General features: G+C 48.9%; 1 long non-coding RNA gene across 9 annotated transcripts; it reads left to right on the top strand.

Moving 5' to 3' along the window:
- The first annotated feature begins 287 nt into the window (after positions 1-287).
- On the top strand, positions 288-25055 carry LOC118970798 (uncharacterized). 9 transcript variants are annotated; one of them, XR_012123339.1, is made up of 9 exons: positions 290-773; positions 1259-1372; positions 2159-2254; positions 2686-2905; positions 3495-4281; positions 5080-5188; positions 12579-12652; positions 13634-13752; positions 24517-25055. It is a non-coding gene; the product is annotated as an uncharacterized lncRNA (long non-coding RNA). The 9 variants fall into 9 exon arrangements; XR_012123337.1 differs by having other exon boundaries at positions 2159-2905; positions 3495-4001; positions 4187-4281; XR_012123336.1 differs by having other exon boundaries at positions 2159-2905; positions 3495-4001; positions 4100-4281.

The following is a 25055-nucleotide window of genomic DNA, read 5'->3' as shown; positions in this document are numbered from 1 at the left end:
AGCTGGTTTCCGCCGGAGCCGCAGCGCGGATGGGACGGCAGGGCGAAAGAGCTCGGACAGGGTCGACGGACCAAAGCACGGAGGGCGCCACGGGTACTGGCTCTCCCGGCGGCGCTCGCGTTCCTATTGGCTGTTGAATAAGGCGGTGGTGGCGCCTGCAGCTACTACGCACCCGCCGGACTTACCTGTTCTGCGCCGCGTCGCCGCACGCTCATTGGCCACGAGGGCTCTCAGTCGGGGGCGGACAGCCATTGGGCGCGCGCGCAGTTTACGTAAGTTGGGCGGCTGCGTATTAGCAGCAGGCGCCGCCGCCCGCCATATTCAAGTCAGTAGCATCGCGAGCGCCTCCTGGGAAGACAACGCTAGCGGCCCCCTTCGTGCTTCGGTTGTCCGGGCGCGTCTGGCCCGCAGTCCTATCCGCTCAGGGGACCCCGCGGAGACCAAATGTTGATGAACCGTGAAGTTCTGGGCCCGCGCTTGCTTAGCTGCGCCGTCCTCCCGGCGCGTATGTGGGGGCGGCACCGACCTCGTCCCCCGGCCTCGGATTGCCTCTTGGCGCCCGCTGGGCTCCCGGCGCCGCACTCGCCCATTTTCGGCTCTCCCGCGGAGGGCGGCGGGCGGCGATAGGCGCGGACTTGGAGCCGCTGGCCCGGCCGGACTTACGAGACCTCGGCCGAGAAGCGGCTCCCGCTCCCGCAGATCTGCGGTGGAGGGTCCAGAGCGGGCCCCGCTTCAGGGCTGAAGGCGACAGCGACGGCTCTGCGGGCTGGAAGGTACGTGGCCGCGGGGCGCGGCGGGACCCGGACCGGGCGCGGGGACCCCTGCCCCTGCCTGAGGGCGCGGGGCGGCCGGACGAGGGGGCGGCCGTGCCAGTGGCTCGGCGGGCAGCGCGTGGCTCGTGGGGTCGGGAAGCGGCCGACGCGGGTGGTGGGTTCGCGGGGCCCGGCCCGGGGCCGGGAGTCGGCGGAGCCTGAGGGGCCGCCCGGAAAGGGAGGGAGCCGAGCAGGTGCGCCCGGGGCAGGTGTCCGAACGGCCGGCGAAGTTCCCCGGGGCAGGGGGGAGGGGCCCGCCGGAGCCACGGCTCCTCCGTCCGGGCCCGGGTGGTGAGGGCGGTTGCTCTCCGCCCCGCGGCGTGCGTCCTGCTGGCCCGGGGCCGCGCCGCCGACCTGCTACCGCCGCCGCTCTGGCCGGGGCCGCAGGCGGAGGGGCCGGTGGGCGTTGTGCCGTACGTGTATTTTTTTTCTGCGGTGGCCTCGAGGGCGAGGGCCGGCCGAGCTGAATTCAGTTCAAGTGTGACCCGCGGCGAGGCGGAGGGGGTACCCCGAGGCCGCCAGGAGGCAGCGCCTTTGAAATCAAATATTTTTTTCATGAGGTACTTCTCGTATTTTTTACTTGGGAATGAAGTTTCTTTACTTTGATCTGGGAACTGACAGTGCATTTTCTTGTATTTAGAAATTCATCTTTCTGTCTTTTCGGTTTGTAATCCTCAGCTGAGTAATTTATGACTAGCCACAGAGATTCTGAGACAGGGACCGTGGCTGTAGTCAGAGTAGGGTGAGGGCCTCTGGAAAAAGACCCCTGCCAAAACTCCGTATTAAACAAGCAAAGTCATAGTCCCGTTAATTCTCTGAAGTAGAATATCAAAGTGGGAGTATAAGCATTCTTCAGTAAAGATTAGTTAGAAAAGCCAGGAGTAACCTGGCCTGGAATGTTTAAACATCCCCCAGATAAGAAAATACCTCAGCAGAGCCCGTGTCTTCGTTGTGTCAATTAAATGAGGCTATTGTAAAATTTAGCCTGCTTAAAAGGCCCAGTTTATCTTTAAGTTTGACCAGATGCTGCTTTTCCTCCTCCAGCCCCTAATCAAGTAATGTATAACCTGGGCAATTAATATGGCAAGTGAGCCCAGCCACGAACAATATAGTAAAAGGAAGGAAGGATCCCATCTTAAAGATAAGATTGCATTTTAACACCCAGGACGTTAGGAAGTAAGATTCTTAACTTACTCTTTAGCAAACAGACAATACCTCAGCCCACCTTGGGAGAACCGTCCGGAGGGGTGGAGGAGGTGGGGGAGGTGGGTAAGTGGGGTGGGGGCTGAGCAGCGCTCAGAGGGGTCGCGCATCAGGGTTTGGAAGGCCGGGTGCTGTCTTTACAGGTGCCTCCTGCTAGGGCAACCCGCGTGTGTGTCAGTCCCAGGACTGAGCCACCTCCTGTGTGCAAAACCAGTTTTCATACTACAGTCTTTATGTATGTATGTATCATTAATCTATAGTTACATGAGGAACATTATGTTTACTAGACTCACCCCTTCACCAAGCCTCCCCCCAACCACATACCTCATTGGTCACTGTCCCATCAGCATAGTAAGATGCTGTAAAATCACCACTTGTCTTCTCTGTGTTGCACAACCCTCCCCGCGCCCCACCTACATTTTGTCTGCTAACAGTAATACCCTTTATCCCTCGCTTCCCACCCATCCTCCCCAGTCCCTTTCCCTTTGGCAAGTGTTATTTCATTCTTGGGTTCTGTGATTACCGTCTTTTATTTTACATGGATGCTGCACAGAAAAGGGAGTGTGGTATTGATGTGCGCGTGCTCCGTCGTTGGGGGGTTGGGGGCAGCGCGGGAGGGGGGCGGGGTTCGCCCGCAACCAATGCTGCGCACGCTTGTCCCGCGGGCCAGCGCCGCGTACTTCGGTGCCTGTGCCTCCCGCTCACACCGTCCCCGCTGGCTGCTGCCCCGCCGCCGCCAAAGCCTCCTCGTGCTGATGTCGCCGTTGCCCGCCAAAGCCCTGTGCTGCTTGCCCGAGCTCTCCAACAGCGGCCGGCTCCAGGGGCTCACCTCGCCAGGGGCCCTGCGCCCTCTTCCTCTCACAGGCCTGTCCTCTCAGGAGCAGCTCACCGTAAGCAGGCACCCCCCAGGGGGCAGGTGGCGTTGGCTCGGGGAGGGATCGGGCAGGGAAGGAGTCTACTGCGGGGAGCTGCGGCTGGGGCGCCTCGGCGGCGGGGTCTGTGGCCGGGGGCGGAGTCCAACCCACCGTCTGCAGGTGCACCGTGAGAGGCGGCAGAGGCAGTGGAGGGCGGCGGGGAGCGGGGTCTGTGGGGAGCGGGGTCTGAAGTGGGCAGCAGCGTGGCCAGGCTGCGCTCCATGATGGGCCGTGGTGTCCGCAGCGGCATGAGGCGCGGGTGTCTGTGCCCAAGGCGGACCTCTGAAGCTGCTGTCGGCAGGTGTGCAGCCAGAGGCTAGGGAAAGGCGGTGGCGGCATTGTTAGTGGGAGGGCAGCGTCCATGGCTGGCGATGGCGTCGGTTGGGGGCGGCAACTGGATGTGGTGAGCAACAGTTGGCAGCGGCTAGCTATGTAGGTTGGTGTCAGTTCCAGGAGTGGAGGGGCAGCAGCGTCAAGGGACGGAGTCTGCCCACAGCCGACGCCCAGCATGTTCACCCCACCAAGCAAAGCCAAAGGCCTCTGACGCTGCTTTCCTCCTCCAAAGCGCAGCCACTCGTTCTTGAGCCCACCTCTCTCCCGTCCCTGCCCGCTGATGCCTCCTGCTGACACCTGCCCGATGCCTGCCGCCACCACTGCCCTCCAATGCCTTCTTCCGCCAACGCCGAAGTCGCTGCCTTCGCCGACGACACTCATGGCCCTCCGCTGCCAGATGCCCTCAGACTCGTACCACTGTTGGATTCTCCCAGAGGAGGACACCGCCCCAAATCACTCACGAAAGGCGTCTCTTGATGCAACAAGCAAGAGGAATTTATTCAGGAACCAGCTAGCTGGGGTCCAAGTGTTAGCCCGACGCAGCGGGTCTCAACAAGGACCCCAAGCAGTCAAAGCCGGAGGTTTTTATAGCATTTTCTAAAAAGACAGTATTGTTCTACAAGCACGTAACAGGGTTTTTTTTCCAAGGACGCATAAATCTTCGGTTGGCGCCACATCCCGGGGGTTTCACGAGATAAGAACACCCTCAGCCATACAGTGTTTCAGCAAGATAAACTTGGTATGTATGACTAACTGACCAAGGTTAGCTGTCTGAAGGCCGTAGCTGCCCACCACCTGGTGTTCATGATTAACTTGTTTTTCCCCTTGTTTTTCAAGGGCTTTCTGAACATATTCAGAAAATGGCCTCTGGGTTTCTTAAGATGGCTGTGCTCAGGCTAACCTGCTGTCTTCACTGAATGTTAGGTCCTATACCACCACCAACAGGGACCCCCTTGCCAGGGACCCTGTTCCCTGGTTCCCACACAGGCCTCGCCGCCTTGCAGCAGGCTCAGGGAATAGTAAGTAGCCGCCCCCATGTTGGCTTTTTTATCAGGGAGTTTGGGGGTGTTGCATGGGCCTCGGGAGAAAAGTGGAAAGCTATGGGTGGGCAATGGAAAGCCATGGGCAGCGCACGCACCTACCCAGCCAGGAAGGTGACTGTTCAGCCGGGAGCTCCCCAGGCCCGTGAGCTTCTCTGACTGCGGTTAATGGTTCGGATGTCCGGTCGGTGGGCACGCGGGCATGGCTGCTGCAAGGGTGCATCCTTGGGGGTGGGGGTGGGGGGGCCTCCTGTGCTTCCAAACGGGTCAGCGTGGGAGTCCAAGGAGTGTGTTAAGGTCCCTGCGGCTGCGTGGTGGCGGCTTGGCCCACTGGTGAGTGTGTCGCTGTGGTGTCAGCTGCCCTCCTTCATGTGTGTGTGCGTGTGGTAGCTCTTGCACATGTGGTGGTATGTGTGTGTTAGAGCACTGTGCGGCCTGGGACAGTGTTTGTGTCTGGGTGCCTGTGCACTAGGAGAGCTTAAGGAAGGCAGATGGCTTTCCATAACTCCCTAGTAGAGAAGTCAGGTGGGGAGACTGGGGCCGGCTGCTGGGGAGATTGGTCTCAGCATGGAGGCCCCTGGAGCATGCATAGTCATAGGTGAGAGCATCCTTCCCCACCCCCTTCCACCTGGCAGGTTGCCTGCAAATTAGGGCTTTCCCTGTGACCCACTCTCTCTGCTTCCAAACAGCCATCTGCTAATGGACTGTCCCTTCTTAGTGGGGAAGCCCAGTGGGTCAGGTTCACCCTCTTACTGACATTTTTGTTTTTCCTATAAGGTCTCCACAGGGAACAACTTCATCTCTCTGAAGTCAATTCATGAAAGTTCTACTTGATCCGTTTCTGCAAACATCTGCTGTTCCCTACCACCAGGGTCACATGAGGCAGGTAGGTAATTCCTTTTAGCATCTTTAGAAAGCCACCATTCAGTGCCCTTCCTCATCCCAAAGCATGACAGAGAGAGCACAGCTGTTCTCTGAGAAACCTCCCTCCTGCTTTCCTCAGTGGCTGCATCAACTTGGAGCCATTGTCCCACCAGCATTCCGTTGTCTCCACATCCTTGCCAACACCTGTTATTTTTTTTTGTCTCTTGTATTTTGGACATTCTGACTGATGGGATGTGACATCTCATAGGGCTTAGTCTTGCATTTCCCTGATGGTGAGTGATACTGAGCATCTGTATGCCTCCTTGGCAAAAATGTCTTTGAAGTAGGTGAGGGGTGAGAAAATGAGATTATTTGATATCTTGATCTAGGCGATATTGATATGTGTACCTATGTCAGAATTCATTGAACTTTTTGATTTGTGCATTTTACTGTATGTATTTTGGTGCAAAGTTTCTTAAGAGCAAAAATTGTCCTTTGACAAGGGTCGGTGTTGGAGAAACACACCGTGTATTCTGGCACTCTGTGGAGGTGAACTCGGGCTGCTCTAATATACATGCATCTGTGGGTGTAGGAATGGGTAGTTTCTGTCTTGCAGCCATCTAGGCAGGCTACTTAGTGAAGCGGTCATTCCTGCTTGCTGATGCAACTCAATCTGGTACATGCTATTAGAAAATTAATAAATAATGAAGTACAGTATAGGATTTAACATTTTGTTCCATGGTGCCATCAAAACAGAGGGTAGCGTTGGGACAGAGAAGATGAGAAGGCCTGCAGCACACATAAACCCCTGGCCCTCCTCTCCTTGGTGTTACTTACAGACCCTGATACCCGTGAAGCCCAGCCAGAGGGTCAGTTTCCTGGGGTAAATGTCAGGTAGCATCGAGTTCATTCTCCCTCTAGGCTTGTGGCTCCCAAGGCCTTAGCCTGAGTTGAAAGGGGCATGCCATGGAAGTATAAAGGACTTAAGACCTATAATTTAACTTTGATAAAGTTATGCAAATTTTACTAATACTTCAATAATTGAGAAAGAGGTTATGATACTGGTTTGAAACCATCTTTTGGGTGTTTGATTCCTTCCTTGTTTGCTTAAGTTTACAAAGGCAGGCTCCTCAAAAGTATATTTAGGTGGGGAGCAGCTGTGTAATCATTCAAGGTCAGTATTAGTTCTATGTGCACCTCATTTAGAAGCAAAGCAAAAGCTCAGATTATAAAAATTATAATGGCACTTAGTGAAATAAAGGATCCTATGGACGACACAGTATTTCATGTTACGTAAGCATCTGGGTAATCTGAATAATGTTACCCAGATTACATTGGGTTGTGGTATTCCTGAAAATCTGAGAAATTGTTGAGGGAAAAATTATATTAACACCCACAAATATAATTGTAAAGTGAATCTTTGCTCATGTAGGGTTGAGGGTATATCCTGAAAATAGAGGAAATCAATGTACAAATCCCCCCCATAATAGCAAAAACTGCACCTGTGGAGACCACATAATAAAATGGGCTCTACTACATAGTATCATGAAGAACAATATCTAATGATGAATTAAGTAGTACAATACCAGTTAAGCCCCCTACTGTAAACAAGAAAATAAAGCTCAGGGCCCATTCTATGGCCGGGGATCATTTTACATTTCTGCTGTGCAGAGTTGCTAATCAACTGAATGCTTTCACACCTGTTGGAATTGAAGTAATTATAGTGGCGGATGTAAAACAGGCTTGTGTATCAATGTCTATGCCTACTGTAAATACATATGTTCATATAAGGAAGCCTAGAAAGCTAATTGACATTATTGCCTAGACTATGCCCATGTACCCAAAAGGTTCTTTTTTCCCAGAATAGTAGGTTACAATATGAGAGATGATTCCAAAGCCAGGAAGGATTAAAATAAATACTTCGGGGTGACCAGAAATCAGAATAAGTTTTAATATAAAATTGGATCCCCTCCCCCAGCACAATCAAAAAATGTATTTAGGTTGTGATCTGTTAAAAGCATAGTAATGCCATTAGCTAGAACAGGGTAGAGACAGTAGTAGGAGTATGGCTGCAACTCCTAGAACTGATCACAAAAATAGTGAAGTTTGATATTGGCTTATAGTGGGAAGTTTTATGTTGTTAATAGTTGTGATGAAGTTAATAGCCCCTATAATTGATAAGACACCTGCCAAGTGAGGAGAAAAAATAGTTAAATCCACTGAGGCCCTTCCATGTGCTAAATTACCTGCTAAGTAATTTATATGGTTAAACCCATTCCAGCTCCTGTTTTGACTGTAGAGGATGCTAGGAGAAGAAGAAAGGAGGGAGGAAGGATTCAAAAGCTTGTGTTATTTATATGGGGAAATGCTATGTCTGGGGCACTAATTATTAAAGGCACTAGTCAGTTTCCAAAGCCCCCCAATTATAATGCTGTCACCATAAAGAAAATTATTAAAAAGTGTGCTGTTACACTTACATGATAGATGTGATCACCACCTAAGAGGGTCCCAGGCTGGCCTAGTTCAGCACCATAAGGAGGCTTAGAGCAGGTCCCACCATTACAGCTCAAGCGCCAAAAAAGGTATAATGTGCTGATGTCTTTGTGATTAGTTGAAAATCATCAATGACTGATGAACATGGGTAAGACGGCTGAATAAGTACTAGGCTGTAAATCTAATGATAGAGGTAAAGTCCTCTTCTTGCCAAGTCCTGAGGTGTTTTAATACTGAACTGCAAATTCAGAGAAGCAGCTTCAGTTCTTCTGGGACTTCTCCTGCCACCTTTTTTTTTCTTTTATGGCAGGAGAAGTAGATTGAAGCCAGCTGATTAGGGTTTTTAGCTGTTAACTAAAGTTTCACGGGTTTGTATCCTGTCAATCTAGTGAGGATTCAGCTTAATAAAAGTGTTTGATTTGTAGTCACGTGATGTAGGATAGAGTCTTACAGTCCTTAGGATCAGAAATTAAGTGTTTTATACTTGCCTAGAGCTTTGAAGGGTCTTGGTCTGTGTAACCTAAATTTCTAGTTTAGAATTGATATGGTTGGAATTAGTGGAAGTATTATTGTGGATAGAATAATTATGGGTGGGGCAAATTTTATGTGTTTTGTAGTTTCAAATTGTCATTTTTATGTTGTTGGTTATTGGGAATATTGTTAGTGTTGTGGAATAAGTCAGTGCATATAAAAATAAGTTTAGTAGAGCTATCACTGCTATTATTGGTAATATTATTTTGTTTCTGCTAAGTTCTTGAATGTCATTTAGGTAAAAATCTGGCTAATGGTGGAAGGCCTCCAAGTATAGTTAGGATTGTGAGCATAATGGTTGTAATTAGCAGTGTCTTGTTTGATAGGTGAGACAAAGATAAGGTTGTTGTTGTTGAGTTGTATACTAGCATTATGAATATTGATAGGGTCATTATAATATAAATTAGGAGATTTAGAATAATAATAGTTGGATTATATGCTGTCTTTCAACCTATGTGGGCAATTGGGGAGTAAGCTATAATTTTTTGTAATTGTGTTTGGTTTAGACCTGCTCCAATTAAAATTGAGAGTGTTGCTCTAGGTATCATCAAGTTTATGTTAACTGTGGGTGAAATTTGACATAGAACTGAGATGGGTGTGATTTTTTTGTCCAGTTAATAGTAGTATGCCCTATGACAGCAGGGTTCCTTGTGCTACTTCTGGAACTCAGAAGTGGAATGGGGCTATTCCCAGTTTTATGGCTATGGCTGTGGTAATGATGATAGATGCCATCACCTTGCATCTGATGTCCACTTGATCTGCACAGCGTGAGAATTATATCCCTACAATTCCAGAATTTGGGGAGCCATGGAGCCCTGAATGGAGTGAGATTATGTTCTAAGAACTACTCCTTCCCCACTGGCCTTAAGTAAAACAGGGAGAGAGAAAAGGCTTGTAAAACTAGAAAGCTGAATAAAGTAGCAAAGTGACAGAGATGTTTACCTCTGGAGGTTGAGGTCACAGGGCTTTTGTCTTGATTAGGGTAAAGAGTTGATAAGACAAGTCCAGTTGGCTTGTGCAACAAGAAGGTTCATTTACTGTCAGACAGTACACACCCAGACGGGAGTGCAGGTGACCTGAGAGAGGAGGCGCAGTTAAGGGCCTTTTGGGTAGCTGTGGGTGTAAGGCATGCTGCATACAGGTGATTCCTAATTCCTTTGAAGTTTTGTCTTCAGAGTAGGGTTATTCAGGGGACTGTCTTGATCCAGATCTCAGCATTTTTTTATCCCCCTAGGTTCACTTACACTTTGGGGGTCTATCTCCCATCCTGGTTACAAGGTTCCTTAATTGATAGGGGGGCTGGAAGAAGCAGAACAGCATGTAGATGAAGTTAAAGTATAAAGTGGGATTTTTCTAGGCTGGGTATATTTCACAGTGGCATGACCCTCGTCCCATTTCTCTGCTCTGTCTCACTGCGAATGCAGAGAGTGGATTGAGAAGGTGTCTCAAAAACTTGGACTTTTGTTTGACAGTCAAAACTTCCTAGTAACATCCAGCTAGTTCTCATCTTGGTCACCAGAGGCAGCAGTGAATGGTTAACGTGGGTGCTGTCACTCAGAAGTGGAACCTGCTGCTTAGACATTCTTTGTGCTCCAGTGTAGTCATAGCAGCAGAAAGTCTACTCATACTCAGGAAATTAAAATTATAGATTTGGAAAATTTCCCCCTTAACTACACCCTATCGTGCTGCCTTGCAAGTGCTCAGACAGCCAGGAAGCATCTCCGGCGGAAGTGGAGCTTGTACTGCCCTGTTCGACATGGCAATGGGGAGTTGCTGGGCCACTTCCTCTTCCCTGTCGGGTTTTTCCAATCTGAACCCTGAGAGGAGTGGAACCCCTCGCATTGCAAAGCTGAGCGCACACGACAGCTGTTCAGCTGCTCGGACTCCAGGATTTTGTTCTTCGCAGGCCCCTGTGTGTCAGGCTGGGTGGTGAAGTGACAGCTGAGGCTGGGGGAGTGGAGAGCGGCTTACAGGAAAACAGACTCCTGAAGCCATTTCTCCCATCTCTCTGCCCCATGTCCCTGGGGAGGAGGGCCTCCTCAGCCTTGGCATTATGCCGGAAGCCTTGACTGTATCCTCCTGAAAGGGATCGTCTTTGGTGCAGATCAATGTCACGAGTAGGAAGGAAATTATGGTGGAAGTGGGGAGCTCTGTGCCTCCTCCTGCAGGCATTTTGGGTATGTGGGGACACCTGTTGTGATATAATGGTTGATGAAGGAAATATTTGGTAATTCAGACAACCAAAATACATTTCCTAGGTATTTTTGCTCCTCATCCACAGTTCCTGAAAATCCTTCTGGGCCATAACTGTCCAATGGGTGTCTTGTTAGGTTAATGCAGAGGCTTTGGGGCCCTATCCCAGGGTAGAGGCTGGCACCACGCTTGTGATTAGAGGATGGGAGCTCTCAGTCCTCAGCCCCCAGGGAAGAGGAAAGGGATGAGGGCTGGAGGTTGAATCAATAATGGCCAGTGATTTAGTCAGTCATGGCTCTTGAGTGAAGCCCTCACAAAACCCTATGAGAAGAGCACATCTCTTTCTCTCATCTCCTGTTTCTCTGTCAGAGCTTCCATGCTAGGGGAACCAGGTCGCCTGCACATGCCACCATGCCAGGCCTCAAGCACCCCAGGAGGATAGAAGCTCTTTTATTTGGGACCTTGCCATATGTGTGTGTTCATCCGGATGTTGTGTCCTTTATGGTACTCTTTGTTAAATTAGTAAACGTGAGTGTTCTCCTGAGCTTCTGAGGCACCCTAGAAACTTGGGCAGACATAAGGGGGAGGTTGTTGGAACCCCCAATCTTAGCCTGCAGGTGGGAAGCACTGGGTAATTGCATGGGGCTTGCAACCAGGCTCTGGAGCTGGGGTGGAGGGCAGTCTTGAGGATAGAAACCTTACCCTGTGGAATCTGGTGTTGTCTCCAGGCAGATAGCCTCAGAATTGAGTTCTCAGACACCCTGCTGGTGTTTAAGAATTGCTTGGTGTTGTATGCATTGGAAACAGGTCCGGTATCCTGAAAGGAGTTACACTGCTGTGTATGAAAAACAACGCTGGGTCATATCATACCGCTATTAATATTTTTAGGAACCTCCACACTGTTTTCCATAGTAGCTGCACCAATTTACATGGTCACCAACAGTGCATGACTGTTCCCTTTTGTCCACATCCTCATAAACGCTTGTTATTTCTTGTTTTTTGGGTACTAGGCATTCTGATTGGTGTGAGGTGATAGCTTCTGAGTTTTTTTTGTTGTTACCATTAGTGTACAATTACCTGAGCAACCCTGTGGTAACCACTAGACTCCCCCCCCCATTATCAAGTCCCCACCCCATATCCCATTACAGTCACTGTCCATCAGTGTAGTAAGATGCTGTAGAATCACCACTTGTCTTCTCTGTGTTGTACTGCCTTCCCTGTGCTGCCACCACACACCCAACACACACACACATTATATGTGCTAATCATAATGCCCCCTTTTCCCCCTTCTCCCTCCCTTCCCACCCATCTTCCCCAGTCCTTTCCCTTTGGTAACTGTTAGTCCATTCTTGGGTTCTGTGAGTCTGCTGCTGTTTTGTTCCTTCCGTTTTTGCTTTGTTCTTATACTCCACAGAGGAGTAAAATCATTCAATACTTGTCTTTCTCCACCTGGCTTATTTCACTGAGCATAACACCCTCTAGCTCCATCCATGTTGTTGCAAATGGTAGGATTTGTTTTCTTCTTATGGCTGAATGATACTAGATTGTGTATATGTACCACCTTTTTATCCATTCATCTACTGATGGACACTTAAGTTGCTTCCATTTCTTGATAAACATAGGGGTACATATGTCTCTTTCAAACTGGGCTCCTGCATTCTTAAGAGTAAATTCCTAGGAGAGGAATTCCTGGGTCAAATGGTATTTCTGTTTTTTGGTTTTCTGGGGAACCTCCATACTGCTTTCCACAATGGTTGAACTATTTGGCATTCCCATCAGCAGTGTAGGAGGGTTCCCTTTTCTCCACACCCTTGCCAACATCTGTTGTTGCTGGTCTTTTGAATGTTGGCCATCCTAACTGGTGTGAGGTGATAACTCATTGTGGTTTTAATATGCAGTTCTCAGATGATTAGCGATGTGGAGGATCTTTCCATTTGCCTGTCGGCCACAGGCTTCTTTGGAGAAGTGTCTGTTCAGATCCTCTGCCCATTTTGTAATTGGATTATTTGCTTTTTGTGTGTTGAAGTGCGTGAGCTCTTAATACATATTTTGGATGGCAACCCCTTATCGGATATGTCATCTATGAATATATTCTCCCATCCATAGGATGTGGTTTTCTTCTACTAATGGTGTTCAAACAGAATCTTACACCCCAGGCCATTTCATTCCAATTCTGACTAATTTTTTTTTTCCAGAACACCAACCAACGGAGGAAACTGGAATGAAGAGGAGAAGATGTGATACGGGAACATCGAGCCTAAGCTGAGAAGTGAGATGGTGTGGAGACTGGTGGGTGGTATCTTTCCATGTGCTGCTTTCAAGGGTCATAGGGAAAAAGGTTGCCAAGGAGATAAAGCCCGGGGTGTTGACGTCACCTGGTATTGGTGGAGCTACGTAGCCACTAGCCATTAATGGGAAGGCTAGCATGCGGCACTATTGTCTTTCCTGTGGAGTTAGACGTGCGGCGTCCCCCTTTTGCAGTTCATTCAGAGCCCGTGTGGGACTGTCCTGGCACCAGCCAGGGTGGACCTGAGAGCTCTGCCATTCCTGCTGGGCTGTCCCAGTATCTCTCTCAGAACAGAGCCTCAGCAGTGCTCCTGGTAGAGAGAGAGAGAATTGTGCTCAAGAGATGGGCAAGTTTTTTCTGTAGCTCCATGAGCATGTTCCTGATATTTATTTTGAGATCTCTTTCAGGAAGATTGATTTGAGTCCAGTTACTAGGTTCCTTTGACATTTCATATTTGTAGGTGGTGCCCTCTAGCTCCCAGCAGCTTTACTCTCTGGAGCTGCTCTGCCCTTGGGATGGCAGGGGTCACAGGGGGATCAGCGCTGGTGCCCTCCCCCGCCTGGAGGATTGAGGTCTTTCCTGCTTCCTGGCCGCAGTGCCCGTCTCCACTGCCAGGGCCAGTTTGCGGAGCACACAGGGAGAAGCTGCCGTAGGTGGGGCCGTCCTCTTGCTGGCCTGGCGTGATGGTGGGAGCTGCTGGTTTGTAAGCCGGTGCTGGCGGGGAGGCAGGCTGTGTATCAGTCACAGCATGGCAGGGGGCTTCAGAGCTGCAAGGCCAGATGGGGGGTTGGAGCACCCGGAGCTCCTAAAAGTTCCCCTGCCTGCTGGGCAGAGTGCATCCAGGCAGTTTGGCGCACCTGTCCTTTCTCCTGAGTGGCAAGCTCTGTGGAAGCCTTGTCCCTTTAGCAGCTCTCTCGCTGTTAGGAAGTCTCTCAGAATGCCCCCCTTCCTTTTGTCCAACAGTGGCCGGATGTGGATCCCTGTGTTGTCCCACAAGTGGCTGGAATCTCAAGTCTCTCGAAGTCTTCTGCCTGCCTTCACTTTCCGACCCCACCGATCCTCCAGAGCGCACCATGTGTACGGTAGGTTTGTGCTCCCAGAGCACATCTCCAGGGCTGGGTGTTCGGCAGTCCTAGGCCTCCACCCCCCTCCTCGGTTCCATTTCTTGTCCTCCCCCCCATGAGCTTGGGTGTGGGAAGGGCTTTGGGGTCCCTCTGTATCGCGTCCCGCCACCTAGGGCGACGGCAGGATAACGATCACCGAAGGCCTGGTTCGTTAGGAATCTTTATTATGGGCCTCCGAGGATCCATCTAGGGAAAGGCAAAAGCAAAAAAACAACAACCACACCCACTTCCTCCAGGGCAGCAGCTTATATAGCATATCCCAACCAATCAGCTGACTGATCACGTGCCAGGTTCAGTCTTATTGGAAACATGTGAAAAGCATGCTATGAGCACAAGCATGGAAATGGGGACAAGCCAATCATGGAGACTTCCTTATGCGCTGAGCTGTAGGGCCAGGAAGGGTGGTGTCTAGGAAGCAGGCGCCATCTTTAGGGCGTTGTCCAGCTAGAGTGGGGCTCAGCCTCGGCCATAGGCCGGGCCCCTACACCTCTGGATCATGGCTTTGGTATGTCACCCTTCTCCTTGAGGTGACAGATAGCCCGCCGCAGCAGCCTTCTTCCCTGCTGCTCTTCCAGGATTTGGTGTAGTTGTTACATTTCCATATTGTACGTATGTATGTGGTCTTGGGAGGAGGTTTCTGCCTCGCCTGTCACGTGAGCTGCTGTCTTTAATCCCATCAACCCATCTTTTTTTTTTTTTTTTTTAGTTTCACTTGTGTAGGGTACCTGCGCCCACCCCTTCGGCTTGTAGTTTGTCTGTGTCCTTGGATCTCAAGTGACTCTCCTGTAAGGGAACACGTAGGTGGTCTTGAGTTTTCATCCCTTCTTTTAACCCTGTGTCTTTTGATTGGAGCATTTAAAGCCTGTCCTTTTATTCTGATAATTGAGAGCTGTGTCCTTATTGCACTTAAAAAATTTTTTTTTGTTATCATTAATCTACAATTACATGTACTGGGCTTCCCCCTTCACCAAGTCCCCCCCACAAACCCCGTTACAGTCGCTGTCCATCAGCGTAGTAAGATGCTGTAGATTCACTACTTGTCTTTGTGTTGTACAGGCCTCCCCATGCCCCCCACCACACACATTACACATGGTAATCGTAATGCCCCCTTTCTTTTTCCCCGCCCTTATCCCTCCCTTGCCACCCACCCTCCCCAGTCCTTTTCCCTTTGGTAACTGTTAGTCCATTCTTGGGTTCTGTGAGTCTGCTGCTGTTTTGTTCCTTCAGTTTTCTTTTGTTCTTATGCTCCACATATAAGTGAAATCATTTGGTACTTGTCTTTCTCCACCTGGCTTATTTCACTGAGCATAATACTCTGTAGCTCTATCCATGTTGTTGCAAATGGTAGGATTTGTTTTCTTATGGCTGCTTATTGTACTTTTTAAACTGGATTTCATTCTTCCTTTTTGTTTGTAGTTTCACTCTGTGCTTTTATCATTGCTCTCCTGGTTATGAGCAATAGCTTTGTTTTAATCGATATGTATCTATATCTGTCTATCTATCTATCATCTATTATCTATTTAATCATCTGTCATCTTTATATCATCTATCCTTCTATCTATCTGTCTATCATCTATCTGTCTATCATCTATCCATCCATCCATCCATCTATGCATCTATCTGTCATCATCTTTTTGTCTGCCCATCTATCCTTATGTACAGAACAGTTAACAACATAGCTTATATGTCACTTCCCTACATTATGCTTCCAAAAATCTTGCAAGGTAACTAGGCCGTAGAGAGAGCACTGGGTTCACTGAGGCACTTGCAGGTCGTGTCAGCCATCAAAACCAGTAAATGGTGGTGCACGACTTCAACCCATATCTCTGTCCTCTGTCCTCTTTTACCTCCTCCTCACTTGCTGTCTGTATTTAGCCGCATTCGCTGACTAAGTGTCCCTGAAGACCACAAGTATCCTTCCTCTGGGCCTGTTGTAGACAGAAAAGTAAACTTGGTGCTTTGCTCACCACCATGTTTGAGGGACATCGGCGTCACTGCTGATAGGAGGAGGGTAAAAGGAAAGGAGCAACACACAGCAGCAATTCACCGGAGAATTCCGCTTTATTAGGGAAAGGTGCTGGGTTATATAGGAAGGGGCATGAGCTGATTGAGGTGTCACTTCTACGGGGCTGGTGGCTATTGGCTAGGTGCTGGGATTAGGGGAGGCGAGGGGTGAGTTTGTTATCTTATGGGTGGGGGCCCTTCATTCCCCCCTTTCTCCTCTATGGGGTTGTGGACGTTGCTTTCTCCCTGACTGCTTCCTGCTGAATGGGAGCGGAGAAGGGAGTGAGGGCTTGAGGACTGGGAGGAAAGGGTTGATAGGACTCCACACACTAAGGACGAGTAGATGTGGACTTCTTCAGGTTGGAAATCAATGAAGGTTCCCTGTAACCATAGGTCGAGGACTTGTTGACTCTAATGGTGCCAAGAGGATAAAGGTGCCAGAAGCCAGGCTTCTGCAGCCATTGTTTCCAGGAACAATTTCCAGTGGAGAGAGGGGTCCATCTCAGTGTGTGGTGAGGAGGTTACATGAGGGTGAGGGATCTTCTGTGGCTAAAAGCTGGTAGTTTCTGAGTAAAAGCTGGTTGAAAGTTTGATTAGAGATTTTTCCAACTTGGGATTTGATGAACTTTATTATACAGGGTAAGAAGAGACAGGCGAGAAGAATGATTATTATGGGGCCTGCAATGGGCCAGAGCCAGGTAAGGAGGGGGTTTGTTAGTATTGAAGAGAATGGGTTGGAATTGGAAGCAGAGTGGAGGCTGGAGTTAAGGTTGGTGAGTTTGGTAATGTCAGTTTCTACAATGCCGGATTCGTTGATGTAATAGCAGCACTCTTCTCGAAGGAAGACGCAGGTGCCGCCTGCCCTTTTCGGCTTTACGCAGATCTAAGGCCCGCCGGTTTTGAAGGGTGACCTTGGCTAGCAAAGTGACCTGTCTTTGGAGAGAGGCTAGGGAATCGGCGGTGGATGTCAGGGCCCCCTCAAGTTTGGCGTTGAGATCTCTAATTGCCCATAGAGAGTGACTCAAGGCTCCCGCTGAAAATCCTGCTCCAATGGCTGAGGTGGCTAGGGAAATACTGACCATAATGGGAAGGAAAGCAGCCCTTCTTGTGCGCAAGGGCAAGGGAGGTTGGAGCTCAAGGAATTCTGCCATGCTGTAAAGTGTAAGCTGTGGGATTAGGGTGGCGAGAATGCAGGGTGTGCTGGAGTTGGGAGGCAGTGAGTTGAAAAGACTGCCATTACACCAAAAGAAGTGTCCCGGTTGTGTAAAAGTCTTAGAGCCGGAGGTAGGGGTGTAGATAGAGAGGCAGTGAAGTGCGCTGGAGGGGGGGGTGGAGTTGGGCTTACACAGTGGTAGATGGTGGGATTATCTGCGTATTCTGGTTCCCATAGGGGTATGTCTGCCAGGGGGCGGAGGGGTTGTCCTTCTGCTTGGAAGGAGTAGTTGGAAATATTAAGGGGCACAACGGCCAACAGTGGGCGCTGTAGTGATACGCACAAGAAACAATTGGCGGTGTTGAGGGTGTGGTTGAGAAAGATGGTGGTGTCTTGAATGAGCTGTAACCAAGAGTAGGAGGAATAAGATGATGAAGAGGCGCTGTCAAGAGTTTGGATAATGACTATTTCAGAATGTCCGATATCTGATGCAACTTGAGAGATCTGGGAATGAGAGGGAACGTACTCTTAAGAGATATGAAGGGTACCGTGGGGGGTCAAGGACCGCCCGTAGTAAACTGAGGCTGTGACTCCGGCGGCCCATCGAGAGTCTCAGGGATCTGGGATTGATTAGGACAATAAGCTGTTGGGATATTTTATGAAACGGTTGGAGGAGTAATACTGTGGGTACTGGGAGTTACTCATGTAGTGAATGAGGCAAGACCAGTAGGGACATCCCCCGTAGGTGTCTGGCCATCGCCTGCAATAGGCTTGTTTTTGGTCATAGAGGAAGCAGAGGAAGGGAGAATAAAGGTAGCTGCTAGTGAACACTTCGGTGGAGGGAGGAAAGTGGAGGTATAAAGGCTCGGAGCAGCCTTTCAGAGGGCAGTCTGATGTGGCAATGAGGGCAGTAATTTTTGTTTGATGCTGTGTGTAAGTCTGTCTGACTGAATCGCCATACAAAGGAGGCTGGGGTGGCGGGGAAGACAATAGAAATGAGGAAAAAAAGAGCGGGGGAGCAGTAAAGGAGGAAAAAGTCATGATTCGGGTATTGATGGCAAAGGGGGTGAACGGGATTTTGGAGGTAAGAGGACAGTAAGGTCAGGAGTCTGGAGGTATGGAGAGTCTGTAAACTTGTAGGTTAAGAGGTCCTTTAGGTGAGGTGGGGACAGAATGGTAAGGGGCGCCCTGAATGTTAGTTTATGAGCTTCTTTCTGCAAGAGCTGCCCAGCGGCTAATGCCCGTAGCAGGGGGCCCATCCCCAAACTGTGGGGTCTAATTGCTTGGAGAGATAAGCTACTGGGGCAAAGGATGGGCCATAATATTGACCTAGGACTCCTAGAGCTTGACTGGACCTCTCATGAATGTATAATGAGAAGGGCTTCGACAAATCAGGAAGATGGAGAGCTGGGGCTTCCACAAGGGCTTGACGGAGCTTAATGAAGGGGTGTCGGGGTGAGGATGATAATGGTTCTTCAGGGGGGCCATTGCTGAGGTCGTATAGGGGTCTTGCCAACAGGGAGAAGTTAGGGATCCACGCTCTAAAATACCTAGCCAGGCCTAGAAAGGAAAGGATTTCTGTCTTGGTTTTTGGGAACGGGCAGGTCAGAGAGGAGCCGTTTTCTCTCTAAGGTAATGGACTTTCTTTGTTGAGATAGAAGGAATCCGAGGTAAGTGACAGAAGGGGAAGAGATTTGAGCTTTGATGGGGGATACCTGGTAAACTATGGAAACTAGAAGGTTAAATAGGGAGGCAGTGTCAAGTTGAGACTGTTCCCACGAGGGACTGCAGAGTAGAAGATCGTCCATGTATTGTAATAAGGTGGACTCGGAGTGATCATGATGAAACTGTTTGAGGTCCTGAGACAGAACCTGTCCAAAAATATGGGGACTATCTCGGAAGCCTTGTGGCAAAACTGTCTAAGTGAGTTGTTCAGAATGTCTTGTGTATGGGTCCGTCCAGGTGAAGGTGAAAAAATCTTGGGAGGAGGGGTCCAGAGGGATAGAAAAAAATGCATCCTTGAGATCTAGTACTGAGAAGTGGGAGGCCTAGGCAGGGATCTGCGATAAAAGGGTGTATGGATTTGGAACTAAGGGATGGATAGGGATGACGGCCATGTTGATGAGGCGAAGGTCTTGGACAAGGCGGGAATATCCGTTGGTTTTTTTAAAGCTAATATGGGGGTGTTAGATGAGGAGTGAGTGGGTCTGAGGTAATTTTTGTTTGAGATCTTGAATGATGGGTTGGAGGCCTATGAGGGCTGAAGTGGTTAGGGGGTATTGGGCCTGACAGATATACTGAGAGGGGTCACGTCATTTGATAGAGGCAGGAGGACATAGAGCCACGGAGGGGCTGGTAATGTCCCAAACTTTGGGATTTACAGGGTGTATGAGGGTGGAACCAGAGCTTTCATTGGGTAGAGGGCGGTCATCGGCTATGAGGGCCATCAGAAAGGGAGTACTGGGGGCTGTGGGAGTGGATATAGTTATGGAAACGTGGAGGAGGGAAAGGATGTCCCGTCCTAGTGAAGGGATGGGACACTGGGGCATAACCAGGAAGGAGTGGGAGAAAGGTATGGGATTGTCTTGGATTGTGCATAAAAGGTGGGGGGGGGGTTTAATGGGAAAATCTGTTTACCTCCTACCCCGACTATAGGAGTAATGGCAGGTGTGGTAGGGCCCCGGTATTCTCGCAAGACTAGAAGGTGGCTCCTGTATCTAGGAGGAAGGAGATGGGGTGACCGTCTACTATTAAAGTAACCCTGGACTCCTGTTTGGTGATGGAAATGGTCGGGTGAGAAGCCCCTGGGCTCCGTCAATCTTCTTCTGCCATCCCCACTATGGCGGGCTTAGGATGGGGGTTGTTTGTCCAGCCTCCCCTTTGGGTGACTGGGCAATCAGACCCCCAGTGGCCCTTTTTGTGGCATCTGGGGCATAGGGTGGTAGGAGATCTCGGGGAGGGGCATGCCCTTGACCAATGTTGTTCTTGTCCGCACTTGAAACAAGCTCCTGGGGGGCGCTTGTTTGTAGAGGGGTGCCCAGGTTGTGGTTTTATCAGCTGGGCCAACATTTGGAAATTGGCCTGATCAGCCTTTTGTTTACGGCGTTCTTTCTCCTCCTCCCGGTTATGGAAGACTTTAAAGGCCACTGTTAGGATCTCAGTCTGTGGGGTAGTGGGGCCCTGTTCTAACTTTTTGAGTTCAGCTTTAATGTTGGGGTAGCTTTAAGCTAGGAAGTATGTCATAAGGACATGTCTTCCGACAGGCATTTCTGGGTCCAGGCTGGTATACTGTAATAGGGCTTGAGTGAGTCTAAACTCAGATGGAGTTTCCTCCCTCCTTTGAATTATGTCTTGGAGCTTTTGAAAATTGACTACTTTACGAGCTGCCTTTTTCAGACCTGCTATTAGGCAGGAGGCGAAAATATCTCGAGAGCGGAGACCCACGGCGGTGATATAATCCCAGTGTGGGTCTTGTTCATGGACAGCAGTGGGGCCAGGGGGATAGGTGGGGTCAGTCCTGTGGGTTTCGGTAGCGTGCATTTGGCCAAAGTCCCAAACTCGTCTAAGCTCTTCAGGGAGGAGGGTATTGGCCAGGAGCATGAAAATGTGATGATGTGTGAGGCTGTATGACTGGAGGGTCCATTGAAACTCCCTGATACATGTCGTGGGATCAGTGGAAAAGGAGCCTAGGCGTTTCTCAAGTTGGGCTAAATCTCTTAAGGAGAAAGGGACGTGAACGTGCACGATGCCTTTGGATACTGCTACCTCCTGGAGGGGGGGGCGATAATTTTGGGAGGCCCTCAGGACCAAGTCTGAGGGGGGGTACTGAAGGGTTCTGGCTCAGTCTGTGGGGGAGAAACAGGTGATGAGGGCAAAGATGGAGGAGGCCCCCGGGGACCTAGTTAAAGGGGGGCTGAAAGGCTTAGGCTCAATCCATGGGGGAGGGGCAGGTGAGGGGGACGAAGGCGGAGGAGGGGAGGAAGGGAGAAGGGCTGTTGTAGGAGAAGGGGAAGGGAGTGACCGGGAGGCTTGGTGGTGGTGGTGGAGGAAGGGGGAGGGGTGGGCGGGAGGCTTCTGCCAGGAGAGACGGCTTGCAGGCTATGAGAACTTGGTGGGAGGCGGGGTGGGGAGGAGGAGGCGGCAGCGGCGAGGGGGCGGGGGGAGGAGGCAGAAAGCTTCAATATAGGGAATCTCCTTCCATTTTTTCAGGCGCTGGCAGTAGTTAAAGAGATCACGAGTGATGTTAGGATCAAGAGTTCCCCCTGCGGGCCATTGGTTGTGATTGTCTAGGGGGTATGTCGGCCAGTCTTGGGAGCAGTATTTACGGAGAAGTTTTGGTTTTATATCAGGCGTCAGGGAGAGGGTAGCCAGATGCTTGAGCAGGCATTCAAGAGGTGAAGTTTCAGGGAGGGATGAGGAGGCTTCCAAGGCTAAAGGACAGAGAAGGAGACATGGGAAGACGATTGGAGATCCTCGGACTGGGGGCAGACTGCAGGGAGACAAAGGGCGTCCCCGATGATCCTTGGTGGTCTGCGGAAACTCGTATACGAGTTGGAGTTTCTTAGGAAGTGTGGGTCGTCACCCAGACTTCCTAAGAAGGCAGAGTGCCGGAGTCAACGGGGACCTAGTACTAGGAATTTTCGGCAGAAGGAATGGAAGGAGGAGGCGGAAAAGTGAGCGTTCTCATCCGCAAAGGAGTCACCTCGTTTATGGCGGTTGGAGGAGAGGGGCCTGAGGGTCCACCGCAGCCGTAAAGGCCTGAGGCGGGGAGAGTTCCCTCCTCGTCCCCGAGCTTCAGGGCCTTTCCGGACGATCATGGTCAATGGCGCTGCGATAGCTCGGGGAAGAGCGGCCAGCTTCGGGGGAAAACTTACCCAAAGGCCAGAGAGGAGTGGTGAGTGTGAGGAGCCAGCACCGGAAAAAGAGGGCAAGGGCAAGCTGCTGCTGGTGTCGGGGGGGAAGACAGGGCCCAGTTGGGGTGTCCTGTCCCATCTCCCGGGTTTTGGCACCAGTGAAAGGAAGGAGCGACACAGCAGCAACTCACCAGAGAATTCCACTTTATTAGGGAAAGGTGCTGGGTTATATAGGAAGGGGCATGAGGTGATTGTGGTGTTACTTCTACGGGGCTGGTGGCTATTGGCTAGGTGCTGGGATTGGGAGGGGGGCGAGAGGTGATTGGGCTTCAGGTGGTGCCGGCGGGAACTGAGGACCCTCCCCCCCTCCCCGAAGAGAAGCCGGAAGTTCACCATCTTATGGGTGGGGGCCCTTCAGAATCAACACAAATCAGCAGAATCAGATATGAGAATGGAAAAATCACGACAGACTCCACTGAAATACAAAGAATTATTAAAGACTACTATGAAAACCTATATGCCAACAAGCTGGAAAACCTAGAAGAAATGGACAACTTCTAGAAAAACACAACAAGCTGGAAAACCTAGAAGAAATGGACAACTTCTAGAAAAACACAACCTTCCAAGACTGACCAAGGAAGAAACACAAAAGTTAAACAAACCAATTACGAGCAAAGAAATTGAAATGGTAATCAAAAAACTACCCAAGAACAAAACCCCCGGGCCGGACGGATTTACCTCGGAATTTTATCAGACACACAGAGAAGACATAATACCCGTTCTCCTTAAAGTTTTCCAAAAAATAGTGTTTGCAACTCTTGACTTTATCTTCTGCGATTCTCCAGTTCCTGGATGAACTTCAGCCTCAAAATCCCCAAAACACACAGGTTCAAACATTAAAACAGAGCTTAGACATTAACAAAAATTGGAGCTCCCTTTTGAGAATGAGTCCTGATGAATGGAGGAGGAACATAGCAGAGGGAGGCAGGTGGAGGGGAGCAGTTCTGTATGATCCTGTTCATGACGCCAGCTGTGTCGGAGGCAAAATTCAGTGGATTCAAGCTCCTCTACCTTCAAGTTGTTCGATTAAGCCCAAACTAATGAGCTGGAAACAAAACTCACAACAATATTTCAAATATTTATATCAGAAATTTATAGAACAGGGGAGGAGGTGCCTAGTTTAAAGAGTCTGGGTTCTGTCAGCTGCCCTGTCCTGTGAAGGGACGGCAGAGATGTGAGCACTGCACTCACCGCACCTAGAATCTCACCGAGAATTTTTTCCTGGATTCCGCTCTCCCTGGCATTAATCATTAACCTTTTCTTGTAGTAAGGAAGAGTCTAAAGAGCGAAATATTTCTCAAAGTAACATTAAAATATTTTATAAAAACTATTCTCATATGTTGTATGATTCTATTTTTATGAAATACTTGGAATAAGTTAATCCACAGAGACAGAAAAACAGATTAGTTGTTTCCAGGGACTGGGATAGGGAGGAATGGAGAGTAACTGTTTAATGGGTTGGGTATGAGGTTTCACTTTAGGGTAATGACAATGTTTTGAAACTACATAGAGGTGGTGGTAGTAGAATGTGTGGAATATGCAAAGTGCCACTGAATTATGTACCTTAAAATGGCCACTTTTGTTATGTGAATGTCATCTGAATAAAAATAATAATTCCCAGAAGAATAGGAAAATGGGTGAGGTTACGTAAGTAGTGACTTAATTCTCTTATTATTGCATATGTCATAATGAGAGAGTGAAAAAGAGTATACAAGGTATTTGATGAAAGAAATAGTTCCACTTTTACCAGGTCTCAGAGCTCCAGTGTGTACTTCATAGGTATTTCTAAAAGGTAAATTAGTGTTCAGCTTATACATCATATATTAGAATTAATTTAAGTTTGGATATCCAAAAGCCCTCCTTCAAAATGTACTGAGTTGGCTTGAAACAAGGCAGTCCTTTTATACCAAAAACTTAGGCAGGTGGCATTCACCATTCTGTCTTCTCTGCTCTTACAGAGAAAGAGAATCAGGTTTATCGCCCCAAAAAAGCACAGACACCACAGCGCTTCCAATGGAAGGGCAGATCCTTGTAGTGTTTCTCTGTGAAGGGATAACACGTGCTGTTTTGTTGGGTTCATCATAATCCATTGCTTGAGAAAAGAGCACGGTTGAAAAGAGAAGAGAAAGAGGAAATGGGGAAGATTTAACATTGAGTGGCATGTCCTGGGATGTATGTGAAGGCTCCAGGGCAGCTGTAATGTATATCGTGCATAGGAGGCATTGACATTATTTCTAATGAAACAGTTGTTTTGAATGTGGGTCATAGGGTACTACAAGTGTTACAATTGGTCAGAAAAGTTAAACTAGTCAAGTGGGATGAGTCCTGGGATGGAATTGTGATTCAAGTCAAACCAGAAATTGGATGGGGGAAGAAATGCTAGTTAGTTGAAATATATCTTGATCTTCTGAGAAATCTATTTTTTTCCATTTAACCTGTCTATATCCTTTATAGTCCAGAACACATGAAAGTTTTAAAATGTTCCATTTGTAAGAGGATATAAGGTGTTTTATTTCTGCTTAAATGCAATTATCTTTTTTTTCTTTTACCTTTTCAGTTTTACTTTTTATTTTACCTTTTATTATCATTTCATGTGTTTACAAAACAAAGCCACGCTACAAAAGAACCTCTAAATCATGTGTTTTCTTTCAGGTATCCAAACCTGGAAGCCTTTGCTGTCGATGTCAGGCTTGTTTTTGACAACTGTGAAGCATTTAATCAAGATGATTCTGATACAGGCAGAGGTGGCCACAGTATGAGGAAGTATTTTGAGAAAAAGTGGACAGATACTCTCAAAGTGAGCCGAAGCTACAATAATGTCTTTTTTCCTTTTCAATAAGAATAAATAAGACCAGCAATGTCAACTATATTTCACATAAATGTGCAAGGCACACGCATAATGACTTTTTTCTTAGTAAAAGTGTCACACACAAAAGCAGTATCAGAAGAATGATACCATTTTAAAGGCTTCACTCCTACAATAACCAAGGCCCTTGGTTATTGGTTTGTGTGATTTATCAGCTAATTGAGGTAGAACAGGGAAGCACACCCGAAGAATTTTCAAAGGTAAGGGTGTTAGAGTAACAGCAATTAAAATATATCAAATCGCACTGAACATTCAACACCAGAGCTCTAATGTGGGAGATGGTTCTCCTTTCCCTCTCAATAAATATCTACTTTTCCTTTTTTTA

This window comes from Manis javanica, chromosome 12 (genome assembly GCF_040802235.1).
Source record: "Manis javanica isolate MJ-LG chromosome 12, MJ_LKY, whole genome shotgun sequence".
NCBI classification, from domain to species: domain Eukaryota; kingdom Metazoa; phylum Chordata; class Mammalia; order Pholidota; family Manidae; genus Manis; species Manis javanica.
Note: the sequence above shows the minus strand (reverse complement) of the source record. Positions and strands in the feature narration are given on the sequence as shown.